Below are 15,134 nucleotides of genomic sequence, written 5' to 3'. Positions count from 1 at the left end.
CTTTATGGTGTGTAATACGCACGCGCTCCACACCCCTAATCCTACCTAAGGTTTCTCAGTGCGTAGCATATCGCAAAAAATCATTTTTGCCATATAAATGGCAAGAGAAATAACATTTGTGGTATAGATGCACACTTTCATGAGATTGTGTTGGTCTGTCTGTCTGTCATTTGTCATTTTTGGTCTGTTTGTGTCTATCTACTGTATCTATCTGTCTGTCTGTCTGTCGTTCTGTCTGTATGTGGAGGTTTGCAAATGCAAAGAAATGCCCTGGTAAGCACCCAGAACTACCTAGCAACTGTCCACCTGTCGCTGTCTGTCTATCATGGTAATTTGTAATAGTTTGAATGTATTGACATTTTAGATTATTTCCCATTACAATCCTAGGTTAGGGTTTTCTTAACTTTTCTTGTAACATCTTACCAAATTTTCTACAAATATTGAATGAAATCTACATTCAAGACATCAAGCCGAAATTCAATGTTCTTCTGTGTGAACTTTCCCTTTCTATTTACTTTTGTAATATACTGTTAGCTCTTATGTAGTGTCCGTGCCCATTTATGGTGAAATATTAAAGTTAACCAGTTAGACAAAACTTCTCAACTGGGGTTTTAACCACCTGATCTCTATAACTAATAAATTAACTGATCAATGAGCAATTCTCCAACAAAAGCTTACAATTTGTCAGCTGAAACTACATGAATTCTTCCATAATGACCACAGCATAATGGGGCTTGTATATGGTCCCTGCACAGCAGAGATAAATAGTTTGGTGCAGACGGCAGTTTATCAGGCCGTTCCACACAGTGCATGCGCTTCCCCTGCAAACCCCCACCCGACATCTCCGGTGACCTATGTGGTCGGATGCTAAGAGCCGTTCGTTGTTGTCTGTGATGTGGCTGATCTGCATAACACTGACATTTACTGAATCAGAGATTCATGGTTCTGAAGCGCCCACATCCGGTGTCATTAATCGAGAGGACGCCTGAGCTTCTCCGTCGCGCTCGGGCACAAGGTACATGCTCAGAGTTGACTCTCTCCAGTTAATTACAGTGACAAATGGCAGACGGGCCCCAAAAGTGCACCGTGCTGTTGAAAAAGTGACAGGCTCATTTTTGCATGTAAACAAATTCCTGGAATCTCTGTAATCTAATTACTACCTGGAGCGCTCGTGCACATAGTGCAGCAAACAGCAGAAACACGGCGGGTGAGATCATTTTGTAAAAAATATCTTGCAAGATGTATGATATTCCATCATGTAATCAAAGTCAACAGTGATCACAAGGTGTTTGGTTTCATGTCTTTGACATGTTCTATGCATTGATGACTATTCTATTCTTGGGCTACGGTTAGACGTCTATTAAATTTTCACTAACAGCCCATATTTCGCCTTGTAGCCTAGAGGTCAGGGCTGTGTTTTGACGGCTATTGCACTTCTTTTAAACGCAAAATCTTTGCAATTCATTTTTGGTCTGTTCCGATTCCATTCCAATCAATTGGTTGCAAAAGACTTATGTAATATAGTGCTCAAGTTTTGTCAGTAAAATAACAGTTTGGACATTGTTCTGTTTCATTTAATGAACGAAAATATGGGGTCAGAACAACACGGTGAGTAGCCTAAATGATCAACTATTCCTTTAAACTGTACAAGAAACCCTCTGTTCTCACAATGGCCTTATTTTTTTCTTTTGCATTAATACCTCAGAAATAAAGCTCCATTCCGATGGCAGCGCTAGACTGTTGAATGACCGCATTAAGTGTTTCCAAACCTCAGTTCTGTCAGGACCACTATCGTCAAATACGATTGACAATTAGCATACAGTTTGGATTGGCGGTATGGTTCCGTTCTGGGCGAGAACTCCTTGCGCATACATGCAGCCTAGCATGAATAAGAGCAGCAATAACCCCCCTAAGGGGAAACCGAACAGAACCAACATGAATTTATGCAAATATAATTAATTCAAGATTTTAAGGTACAACATAATTTGAAAATTTATTCTGATTTAAGGGGAATCAATGCCAAATCCTGACTGACGAGAGGAGGAGCTGGGGATGGAGGAGGGTATTTCGCTTCTGAGAAGCGCGATAGCTGCTGATAATACTGAAGGAGTTATATATGTTTACAGTGATAGGCGTCGTATTCCTATAGGTAGAGGCTTGACTAATGTGACCTGCCAGAACTAACGCTACGCGTGATTTATGCTTCATAACATTAGCTATACCTCAAAGAGGAGGCCAGGGATTCTCTTGAACAGTTAAAAGTGCCATTGATGGAGAGACGCAGATTCAGTGCATGACTTTAGTGGATCAAAATCCTCTGTAAAGTGTGTGTGTGTGTGTTTTCTTCCATCAACAGAAAAGTGCACGTTTGATTGTTTGTCATCATAGAAGCGTCTGGCTTTATCAACAGAAGAATTCTCTTTTTATCAGTTTGCCGCAGAATGTTTTCTTCTGCGGTCGAGTGTGATTGCAGCCTGTCTGATTAAAAATAGAGAAAACTCAGTGAGAAAAACTGAAAAGAAACGTATAAAGTGAAAAACAACTTGTATCGTAACAACAGTGCTTTTTCCTCTTGGCATCTAATTGAGTTAATTTGCCCTCCTGTTTTTGTTTTCATGTTCAGCTTTTGAAGCTTGACAACTTTGTAGACAGTAATTAGGTTAGTTATTTGCTTGGAAGTGATCATTATTGTCACCAAGCCAGGTGTAATGGCTTGGAATTCTGTTGCTAAACACAGGACGCTCGTGCACAAACTGCAGCAGCTCATTCTGCCAAAGAACTTGTTTCTGAACACAAGCATGCACAGGAATTTCAAAAACGGCATATTTTATTAAGGCTGATCTCCAGAAATAGCTATCCCTATTTTTAGTAAAAGGCATTTTACAGGATGCAAAATATGACATAAAAATGTAATATTTATATAATGGATATATGATATAATATTTATAAAAACATTATATATAGGCATGAATGTAACAGTAAGTGAGCCTGGAATTGCTGACGACTTGTTTCAGGAAGTTCAGAATCGATTCTTTCTTTTAGGAGACAATAGCTCATTTATCGTGCACTTTAATTGAGCGGTTTAGTCCAACATTTTGATATGATGAACAGATTAAATTTAGACTTTTATTCACATATGAGTAGCGTAGCTGTCTATGGAGGGACAGAAAGCTCTCAGATTTCATCAAAAAGATCTTCATTTGTGTTCTGTAGATGAAAGGAAGACTTACAGGCTTGGAACGACATGAGGGTGAGTAATTAGTGACAGAATTTTCATGAAAGGTAATATTTGAAAAAGCACAATAGGTGCACTTTAAAATTAGTTAAATTAAGTTGTTTTTAATACGATGAGTTGAATATCAATAGTCTCAAAATAATGACATTTTTGTATGATTTATTTGTTGAATACTGTCAAAAAGGTCTAGACCTCTCAAGATGCAACAGGCCAAAATCATTGTAAGGGGATGCATTTTATGCTTTTTTAAAAAACTAGGTTAATCAAAAATCAAACACATCTAGTTCTTAAAAAAATAAAAATGGGATTTGCAACTTTTAGTATTTGCTTTTTTTTTTTAAGTCCTGGGAGATCAAAGTGCACTGCATTTGTGAAAAGCACCAATAAACAGTATGCACAAGAGGTAAAGGATACCTATGATTTAGATAAAATGCGGGTTCACACCGATAATAACTATATTAGCGTCTACACCAACACATAATATCGCTCTGTTTATTAAAAGTGCGCTCTGCAGTTTTGTGGTCTGCTGCTTTAAATGCTTGAACTCTTTAAAGAAGGGTGAATTCTGATTTGCTGTCAATGCAAATCATACATTAGCTGGAAAAAAATAGTCCTGAAAGTCATTCCAACGTTATCGTTTCTCTATCGTTATATTTGTGGTGTGGACTCTGCTATTCTTTTATATTTTGAACGATTTTGAAAACTTTATCGTTATCGTCCTTGGTGTGAATGGACATTAGTGTTACTCAGGTGTAGCCAGTTATTGAACTGTTATTGAATTCAAATGAGTCATGTAAAGATTCCTCATCAACTTTTGTGTAACTATGGAAAGACAAGCATGTATACGGGAGGATTAGGACACAATAAAGGCATATTTGCTTGGCATGGTGTACAATACAGGACAATCTAAATGATCAGTGCATCTCTGTACTGAATGAAACTCTATAGTCCTCTGAGTATTAGATGGGGGAACCTGAGTAACAGCGGTCACCACAACATCACTTTACATTCACATGAGGGTCAAGCTCCATCAGGCACGTTCAGAATAGGTGTGTGTGTGTGTGAGAGAGAGAGAGAGAGAGAGAGAGAGAGAGAGAAAGAGAGAGAGAGAGAGAGATTTCACCAATACTATGCGTGTAATGTATATATCACATGTTTTGACCAAAGACCTATTAAGATGTCATGTCTGGTAATAGCTACAACTTTAATTATTGTTCAGCCAAAGATAGTAAAATGATCAGTAAACGTAGTAGGCCTATTTAAGCAACATAAAAATGTGATTTAAATGTGAACAATACAGATAATTATTTAAGGGGCTTTCATAACCTGCATTAGTAGCTAGCCATATACACGTGCATTAACTATTTTTTAAGATTTGGTTCATCTCACGGTCTTTTCTGGTCCTCAGCTTCACCAAACCTCTTTAATAAACTGCTTGGTTATAATTGTAAGTGTATCATAGGTGTTTTCTTAATGTAAGAGGTTTCTTGCAACTGAGCGTTGCAGGTCTAGAAATATTTATTTTAAAATGACTTAATATTTCCAGTTGTCGCATGGTACTAGGCATACTGTACAATACAAAGAACAAATCTTTCTGTTTTAAATGTTTTATTCATAAAGGTAAAATTTACATGAAAAAAAGATAGGCTATATTAAATTATCTAGACCTATTTTGTAAAAAAAAATCATACAATACAATATACAGTATCTACTAAATGCATCGAGAAGTGTAGGTAGTTGGATTCTGACTGTTGTCAGTCAGTTACTTTCAGTGACTCAAAAACATAAAGCACCAAAAGTTTGGTCCGATTCCCGAACAAATTACTCTAATGAGCCAACTCTTTTTTTATGAATCAAAAACGTATACGCTGCCACTAGTGTACTCTAACTTCCGGAAAAAAAATTAACCGGTTATTTTTAGGGAATGAAAACGTTGAGTTATGCATATAACTCCTGTTCCCAGAAGGAGGGAAACGAGGTACAACACTTGAAGATGGGATTTCACACTCTTGGGCCATCTGCTGAAGACACTTTTATTAACGCCTGAGAGGCCAATGACTGCTGATAATAGGATAGGATAGGACCACCTGCCCAACGCATAGAAATTCAGTCGTATGCGTCATTCCCTTTGTTCAGTCCACTTCACCGAGCCTTAGGACTGCGTGGGGCTCAGAAGTGTTGTACCTCGTTTTCCCTCCTTCTGGGACCATAGTGCATAACTCATCATTCCCATTCAGTTGGTTAACTCAGTACAACACATGACAATGGGACATATGTTCACGCCCCGGCAAGTCGCTGAACTAAACGGAAAAGACGGCCCCTGTTAAAAAAATCCCTGTGGTGAGGACGGCCTAAGTTACCGTCGCCGCAGTGACAAGTATAGCCCGTACACCGGACGAACGTGCGGAAATCTTAAACCAAGCCTATGACATTTCCATGCCCCTCGTAGAGTGCGCACACACTCCTCAAGCAGAACCAACTCCTTACATGCTATAGAAATAGCTTTCTACGATCTGATGTGAAAGACATCGCTTAATAGGTCAGGGCTGTGCGTTTGGTCAGATGAGCATTTACCCTGCATCTGCCCAATGCACCTGCGTATAACTCACACATGGTACAAAGCATGTCTCCTGTCTTCCTCTGAGTCAGAGATTTTACAGGACGGGCAGCTCTACCGACTATGACTTAAGGCATATACGCCACGTTCGGACGCAACACCACCAAACGCAAATTGGGTGCAAAAGGGATGCACCAATAATGCATGAAGATCACCAACGTGCTTAACTAATGCCAGTACCAATGACAAGACAGCATCTTTATATTTAAGGATTCTAAAGGCTCAAACGGAGGTTCACACATTGCCTCCAGATCTACCATCAGGTCATGATGGCACTATTACATTTTGTAACAAAGCTCAAAGTATACTTCGGGTGTCCACGTTCCGGGCAGGACAGGCAGGAGGGTCAACAACAGTGTATGAGTGACTTGATTGCTTGATCGCCGAACGCACTTGGCCCCTGTTGGGCCAAGCATTTCAGCACCAGAACTACTCAAAAAAATCTATGTGGAGCTCTTACAGCACTTTCGACCACTCTCCTCTTACAGAGTTTCTCGTCCGTGTCGTGACGCATTTGTCGTCTCTACTACACATGACGTAACCCCAGGAGAAATCCTTCTGACATATTCAGGTTTCCCATGGTATCGGGGCCTGAACGCACAACGGTGCTACGACATATGCTTAAATGTTGCGTGGTGTACAGCAAGCTACCGAGCGCCCAGCACCGGAACTGCACACACAAAGAGTCGAATCCAGCCGTACTACTTATATCGAGGCCATGAGCCCCAGCAGTCTTAATACTGTAAGAAAACACGCTTGCCTCCCCAGCCAAAACTGAGCCAGACAGCTGTGAAAATCCTCTGCCCTCTTTCCGGACCAGACTGAGATAAAAAAGCCTCTTTTGATATTATCTGGAATCCCAGAGCTTGTAAATGTAAAACAAGCGCATGTGTTTTGTAACACTGTTTGTTCCCTGCTGTCTGCAGCCAGGAGCAGTTCCTCCAAATAGGCGAACAATATTATGCTCTGATGGCACAGCAGAATCAACCCCGCTTTTGCACATCTTGCAGATATGCGCGGCGCTATAGGGACCTAAAACTTGTAGGGAATCCCCTCCACGGAGACCTCAGATTTTCTGTGCTCCGGGTGGATTGTGGCAATATGCATTGGAAAAATCCACCGACGTAAGCCATACCCGAGGATGCAGAGGGCATAACAGATGACATACTGCAAGCATTTTTGAACTTGTAACACATTAAAGTGTTTGTTCATCTGCTGCAAATCGTAAGATAGGGAGGAATTAACGGCTGAAAAACCTGTCCCTCTATCTTCCATTGTGGCAAAACCTGAATTGCCACTTTGCTGAGGAGAACACGGATTTCCCCTCTCAGTATTGGGGAAGCCCTCTCGGACACAAGTTGCAGTTACCTCGCCGAAACATAGGGGGGCGCAAGAGGAACTGCAGCCGATAGCGCCACTGGGATCGTGCGAAGAAGCCACGGTTTTAGTGCACGCGCGCCACCGCTCGAGGCAGACAGCAAGGATTCCCAGTTATCACCTTGGGGAATCCTTTAGCAAACATTACTGTATATTGCATATCCCTGCATTTTCCTCTGTCGGCACACTGTGAGGTTAGCGGTTCTAATGCATTCTGATTGCTTTGACAAGCCAACACATGAGGCCTTGTATGCTGAACACATGTCTTTTATTGACTTACTAAACATACTTGAAACATACTGAACCCGCTATCTTACAGGGTTATTTCTACCCAATCTGGATAGATCTTCAGGCAAGTTTCCACCACTGTTTCTACAGGAGTAATGGAACCCGCAAGCTTCACTGGATCAGGGCAGGTCACTTGACCGACACACTTTGTTACCACTCTCCAATACATATCAATGCAAGAGCCATCACTTCACTTCCACCCACCTCGGGGGAGCCGTTATCTGGCCTGCTTAAAAAGATAAGGTATATATCGTCAGAGCATTCCTCGCCCGTGTGATCCGTCGAGACAGAACTTAGACTCAGGGCACCCAGAGGAACCTTGTCGTGGACACTACACCGACACTCCTCGGCCTTTACACGGTTGTCCCAACTCTCCGTGGCCTCCAAAAACGGCGATCACCACATCTGGATTAGCATCTGAAGACAGGAGCGGGCCGTGTTTGGCCACTGCCCCACTGAGCACGCATTACACACCGCTCGAGTGTGGAACAATAGACCTGCCAGCCGTGCACACATGCATTGGTGTTGGAGAGATCTAGCCTACCGCGGACAATTCCAAACACACTGGACAGTGCTCGTGTGTATATATATATATTTCTTATGAAAATGTTTATTAGCCATTTGTTAGTTATGCTAAACTCGAGCTAAAAAAAATGTTTCATTAAACAAAGGGAGGAGCTAATCAATGTCATCAACAATCATCATGTCTATCAATAACTTGTCATCAACAATCATCATGTCTATCCCATCAGCATGAGAGGAAGCATATATATATGCACTCAGTCGAGTCACCAACATTCCTTGACAGTTTTTCAGCATCCCTCCACCACCCCGACACCTGACTCTTGGCTTGTTCCTTCCACAGCCAGGAATACGAGGGGAGTACTCATACCGAGCCAAATACCGAGCCCGGAGCCCTCTCCTAAGACGGCACGCCAAATATGCATACCATTTATTCTACCTGACTTATTGTGTGAACTCGTGAAATCTCTTTTATGCCTTTTCCTTCAACAAGAGTCACCACTGTGGGTTTTCTTGTGAATATGGCATGTTTGAACATTTAGTTTGAGAAAATCGTTAGCAAAGCTAAACTTGTGCTAAAAGCTTTCTCTTTCTTCCTTTGTTTCGACAAGAATCACCACCGTGGGCTTTTTATTCTTGCGAAAATGTGGCACGATGGTGTTCTAACAGCACGGTGAAGAGCTGAAGAACAAAGGGAATGACGCTTCAACTGCGTTTATATGCTATGGGCAGGTGGCTCCGACCACGTCGTCATGCTTCATTGGCCTTTCAGGCTTGAATAAAGTTGTCTTCAGCAGATGGCGCAAGTGCGATATCCCATAGTCATGTGTTGTATCGAGTTGACCGACTGAATGAGAACACTTGTGAATCATTTAGCGGTTTCTGAATTACTATTCCGACTTACTTTCCGAAATTCAAGGTTTGTGAAACTTAATTCATTGTAGTTACTTATTGGTTGTTCATATGACAATGTGTAGGCCTATTTAAAGATGCACAAATAGCCTATAAGTTTTGTTGTAATCAGTGGTAGCCTATTGTAACTAAATACATGAAATATATAACGTTTAATTTCACATACAGGCAGGAAGTGGTTTCTTCATTAGGGCGATGCACCACCAAAGTGTGAAAGGGACTTTTTCAATCAAATTCGCATTCAACTCTAGAGTTACGCTAGCCGTCACTGTTGCCTCTGCAATCAGCACAAAGTCACTCGCCAAGCCGAGAATCGCCCAGAGTGTTCCCACAAACAAAGACTTATTTTTTTCGAACGGCAAGCACCGCAATACATTCTCTATGGGTTCCGGGAGGACTAGCACTAACGTGCTTTCGTCATCATACGTGACCTTAACTTGTGCAGCGATTGGTGGAAACAAATGAAGACTTCAGATGCAAAAGCCTCTAAGTGCCATCTGAAATGTTCTTCTAAAATGAGCATTTTTATCAAGCTCGTATATTTAAGTTCAGTCATTAAAGTGTAATGACAATTAATAGGTAATTTTCATTGCCATTAAAGTGAAATAACTGAACATAAACATACAAGCTTGATAAAAATGATCATTTTAGAAGAAAATTTCAGATGGCACTTAGAGACTCTTGCATCTGAAGTCTTCAAATATACCTCTATTAATAATATTTAAGCTGAAGTGACATCCAATAATTTCCTCAGTGCATAATTTACATTTCACGGACATATTCTCCATCTGTAAATGTTAGAAAGTCAAGCAAATACTGCAAGGTACATTCACTGTTTGTTTTCATAGCCTTCAATATGAACATTGTGTGTAGGACAATATTGTTCAAGATATGAAATAACATTTGACTAAATACAGATTTTTTAAAAATTCAAATAGAAAAAATAAATAAATACTAAGATTAGCCTATATACCATCGCCATTTAGCCCAAAAATACAGATTTTTTTTTTGCTACTATTGCCCAACCCTACCTTATGGCATGCTTTAAATGCTGAATTTTCAATTTTTAGCTAAGCAGTAATGATACATTATTATCACTGTTAAATGGTTATTTAACAATTAGCGTAGGCTACATTCAGTCCTGCATTAATAATTCAGTTTGTTTGCAGTTTGCGCCCCCCACTTTTTTTTTGCACCAGACAAATGATTGTATCGCCTTTAAAAAGTCCGAAAAATCTATTAAATTTTGAACATATTATATTAAATCTATTTTTTAATTATTATTTTTTATTACCTCTGATCTGTTGAAATCTGTAATGATCACGATAGGCTACAATAACAAATCTACGGGCTTTGTTATTCTTAATATTATAAGCTATAATATTCTTATATTATACAAGAACCTCAATATGTGTTCATCAAACGAATCGTTATTGGCACTGCACTGTTAAGGAATCGGAATCGGTCAATAATTCTCATCCCATGTGAGAAACATGAAGACGCGGGCTCGACTGCCTGTGAGCGCCCGCCTCTGGAGGACATGCGCCGGGGACTCGACACGCACGTGATCCGCTCGACACAATCCAGTATGGCGGAACCCGTCGGTGAGTGGATCCGTCGTTGGCGCGCTCTCCAACGGGAATAAAGTCCGGAGCGTTGCGTCCGATCGCGGCGGAGCTTCGGAGAGGTGAGCAGCGACGATTCGCATGCGTTACCCTGTGATTTTCTCCTTAAATGCAGCGATCATTTCAGTAAGAGAAAGAAACTTGTGGGCGATCAGATGAAACAATCAAAACAGTGTGTGTTTGTGTGTGTGTGTGTTGAATCGTAACTCTCGGAGTAGTTGTATCACGTTTCGTTTTCTGTGTGTAGGCTATGCGTTAACTTACCTGCAGGAGAATCATAAAGGCAGATTTTTTAAAGTGATATTTTAGATTATAATTAAGGCATAGCCTATAACTAGACTATACAATGGCCGTTCCACAAAATGTGTGATTTTTTTTTTTTTATTTAGATTTTTTTTTTTTAAAGGTTTGAACATTTTGTCTGTCAGAAAACGTTTGCAAGTGTAGATTTAGGCCTATCTAATATGCGCTGTAGCCTATTGTACTCTTATGTTGACTGTTATCATGTTGACTATGTTTGCATGTTTTCATAGCAGTGCTTTGGTTTGACAGGTTTGATTTGACATAATTTTGACAGTTTTACAACTTGACAGGGTCAACTATCAGTATGACAGTCGTCAGCTTTTCATTTTCATTATTTACACATATATTCATGAGACATTTTAGGACCTGGTAGTTTTGTGCACCATGAATGAGTCAAATCCCCAGTGGTTGATAAAAAAAAAAAAAAAAAAAAAAAAAAAAAATGCTACGTTGTTTCAACTCCTGGTTAAACATTATATGTTTCTCTCGTGGAGTTCCAAGCAATAAACCGCGTGTTCCTTTCTATCAATGGAAGTTCTGACGTCATATGCGTAACTGATGATTCTTGTGTCAGTTATGCATCACTTAAAGGGATAGTTCACCCAAAAATGAAAATGCTGTCCATCATTTACTCACCCTCATGTTGTTCAAAACCGGTATGAGTTTCTTTCCTCCGTTGAACACAAAATAAGATATTTTAAAGAATGTTCAACTTTCTGGTTACCAACATTCTTTAAAATTCTTTCAAACAAATACAGGTTTGGAAAAACTTGACGGTGAGTAAATGATGGCAGAATTTTCATTTTTGGTTGAACTATCCATTTTAGTGTCATTCTATGGAGCATGAATGAATGGCTGGAATTGTTTAGAAAGTGAATTTAGATGTTATTTTCCAAATCTGTATTCATAGATTTCCTTTTGTAGAATTTTTGTAGAGTACCGACCAGCAACCTTCAATCCCATATAAAACAATAATATTAATTTAATGAACATTCTGTTTCCCATTCCATTATTTTGATATGGTTAAGCAGACATTATTGAGTACCGGCATGCGTTTAATAGTGTTGCTGTTTCTGGAATGTTCTGTTTCCCGGTGCACCAATCAGAGAATGCCAGGAGATTAAAAGTTGCTGGGGTGTATTGTTTATGTTAGGTTGAAATTTTTGTTTTTGTGCTTTTAAAACGGTCTTGACGTAAACGACCAAACAGAACATGAGGGCTGACAAGTTCCCTGGGCTGTTTTGATGTTCTGAGCTGAGTCATGCCGGCTGTGTTGTCCGGTGGTGGTGGTGGTTATATCACGCCGTCGGTCTGGGCTGCTGTCACACGTAGCTGGTGGTTGAAGTTCTAACATGTGGCATCATGCACAGGCATATAAATCCAGGCTTTAATCACAGCCTGTAGGAAACTCGCTCGTCTTTCCACATTCCGGCTCTCAAGGACCGGCGCTCAGACCTTGTAAATTCCAGGCCCCACAGGAAGAAGGTCAAAGCAGCCTTCTGAGAACTTGGCAGCAGAGAGTTAATCTAGTTTTGCTTGACCCTAGTTGTGCACTTTTGGATTTCTGGAAACAAAAAATAATAATAATGTGCACATGTGATTTTGTGTGGGTTTATTTCGCTTGAACACTTTTTGGAATATTTCTGCTCTTTCCTTTATTTTATTTTTTTATTTTTTGCCAATGTTTCTCTCCAAGACATATTGAAGCCTTTAAAAATAAATCAATTTTTTTGTGTTTCATTATTTTTATGGCAATTAAATACCATTGTCCTCTCATCTCTCATGGCAAAACAATATCATTCCATTACTGTAATGCAAAAATAAGTAAAAACCAATTTAAAATCGTTGTACTGGCTTCATATTTGCTGACTTAAGTAAGCAAGTCATTGTATTACAGTGATGAGAATCTGATGAAAATATACGGTTCAGTATAATGACAATTACACCTACAAAAATATCCAGATGCATGATGGTATTGAGAATTTATGGTTTGGAATTATGAAAAAAAAAAAAGCATAAAATGGTCGTAATCATTTATAGATTAAAAATATATATTTTTTTCTTAATGCAAAATATAATTTCTTGTTTGTTTTTGATTTTGGGTGAAATGTGAGATTAACCGGTATGCTTTTTAACTAGTTGAATTCATGCACTGGTCAGCTAATCCAATTACGCACGCATGATGAGTAAACTTGATCCATATACTGTTTAAAAGCTTTATTTTTTAAAGAAATTAATAATTTTATTCAGCAAGGATCATTCAATTCATCAAAATTGACAGTAAAGCCTTTTACAATGCTACAAAAAATAATTATATTTAAAATAAATGCTGTTCTTTTGAACTTTCAAATTATAAACAAATCCTGATTAAAAAACGTATCACCGTTTCCACAAAATATTAAGCAGCACAACTGTTGATAATAATAGGAGTGTTTCTTGAGCAATAAATCCGCATATTATGATCAATAATTTCTAAAGGATCATGTGACATTCAAGACTGGAGTAATGATGCTTTGTCATCACAGGTTTAAAACTGATATACTTCTGAATATTACTGTTATTATTAATTTTCCAACCACTTATTTTACTGATCAAAAAATGCAAGCTTGGTGAGGAGAACAAAAACTCCAAACTTTTAATTTTGTTCTATGCTGACATGAATGATTTGCCATTAAGTTCTCGCCTCTTTTCATGTGCTAACAGTTTAACTGTAGGCTTGCCATAATGATTGACATCCTACTCAACTCGTAGTGACTCGTCTATTTTTGAATAATTATTCGTATCATACAGCACCTCTCTCATTGAAAGCTAAAGTGAAAAAGTTTCTCCCCTTGAAGCACATTGTCAGTGAACGCACCGGCACCGTTTATCCTGTCTCTGCTTCTCTCTCCACAGATCCAATCTGTGTGGCTTGGCAAAGTAGGATTCTGAAAAACGACAGCGCTTAGTGAATGCGACTAAATGGCAATGTTTAGGCCCACGCTTTATATAGTCTCAAATAACAATTTAAATCAGTTTGAGACCCTCGCTAATCAATTCTACTCCTCAGGGTACATAATTAACAGTGCTGGATGACTCATGGAGATTGGCAGATTGCACCGTGTGCTGCATCTGTGACTGAAGAGGAAAGAGAGCGAGAGTTTGGCTCCGAGGAAAAGCGTTAACTGGAGACGGGGCGTAACTGTAGGTGGGAAATGCGGCTGGACAGATGACAAGTGTGACTGGCGATCCGTGGAAAGGTTGTCCCCTAACTGGAAAATTGGATGTTTGTCACTAGCAGTGTTATTTCGAGGATTGTCTTAATGTCCCTCAGGGCTTGTGTTGTCTGCTAAGTCTCTGGATACTTGTAGGATGGTGCTTCTTCCTAAAATGAACGTTTTGTCATTTTATATATTCACCCTCACGTTTTTCCAAACTTCTGTGGCTTTTATGAAATGCAAAAGGAGATATTTATTTACACATTTTCCATGCAGTGAAAATGAATAAGTGAAGCAACATTTGAATGAATATTGACTTAAATTCAGTCCATGTGACTCCATGAGACTGGAATATATGCAAGAGTTATATAGATTTTGTCCTTATTGGAACTTGACAGTTTTTGTTTCACTTTCATCTTAAAGAAATGTTATCCTCAAGTCAGTCAGATATTAGGGCTGCACGACTAATCAAATAAAATCAGAATTGCGATCTTGCTTTGTGATTATCAAATAGCGAAGGCTCTGATTTAATGAAATATAGCGTGGAGCTGTTCTTTTAAACCCAACAGCTCATGATCCAGTGTTTTCAGCGTCTCAGAGCGGCTCGGTTCACATGAACTCTGCAGCTTGGGTCACTTATAATGTGCATTTGAGAACGCATTTTTTATGCAAACTTTTAATGAGTAGTGCTTCAAACAAATTTTATGTATAATTTAAGAGATAAACATAAGTATTTTAACTTATCGGTTATACTTAAAAATGGAAATACTCTTTTTTTATTTTTTTTTATTTTTATTCTTATTTTAATATTTTAACTAGTTAAAATATTATTATAATAGTCATAATGATATATAATCCAAATTGTACAATAATTTTAATTGCAATCACAATTTTAAATTTCCTTAAATACTTTGTTTTAATCTATTTCATCATATATTAAAATGGTTTAGTAATAAAAAGTATTATTATTACTAAATTATTATATTATTATTATAGTTATATCGATGGATAATCTCACATTTTTGTGCACAGCAAAATCATTTTAATCACAATTTTTT

At 38.8% G+C, this 15,134-nt stretch overlaps 1 protein-coding gene across 5 annotated transcripts in view; it reads left to right on the top strand.

Moving 5' to 3' along the window:
- Nucleotides 1-239: 239 nt before the first annotated feature.
- Nucleotides 240-15,134, top strand: part of hdac4 (histone deacetylase 4) — a 207,009-nt gene continuing 192,114 nt past the window's right edge. Inside the window, exons 1-2 of one of the 5 annotated variants that reach the window (XM_079618643.1) lie at nucleotides 240-273; nucleotides 3,214-3,250. The gene's annotated coding sequence lies outside the window, so the exon portion shown is untranslated. Of the gene's footprint in view, nucleotides 274-908; nucleotides 1,208-3,213; nucleotides 3,251-10,446; nucleotides 10,639-14,002; nucleotides 14,119-15,134 lie in introns of those variants that run through there. The other 4 variants (XM_079618645.1, XM_079618646.1, XM_079618642.1 and 1 more) reach the window with 4 other exon arrangements.

The sequence above is a fragment of the Phoxinus phoxinus genome (genome assembly GCF_949152265.1).
Source record: "Phoxinus phoxinus genome assembly, chromosome: 7".
In the NCBI taxonomy this organism is placed as follows: domain Eukaryota; kingdom Metazoa; phylum Chordata; class Actinopteri; order Cypriniformes; family Leuciscidae; genus Phoxinus; species Phoxinus phoxinus.
The sequence above is the reverse complement of the archived record's forward strand: the minus strand, read 5'-3'. Positions and strand labels throughout refer to the sequence as shown.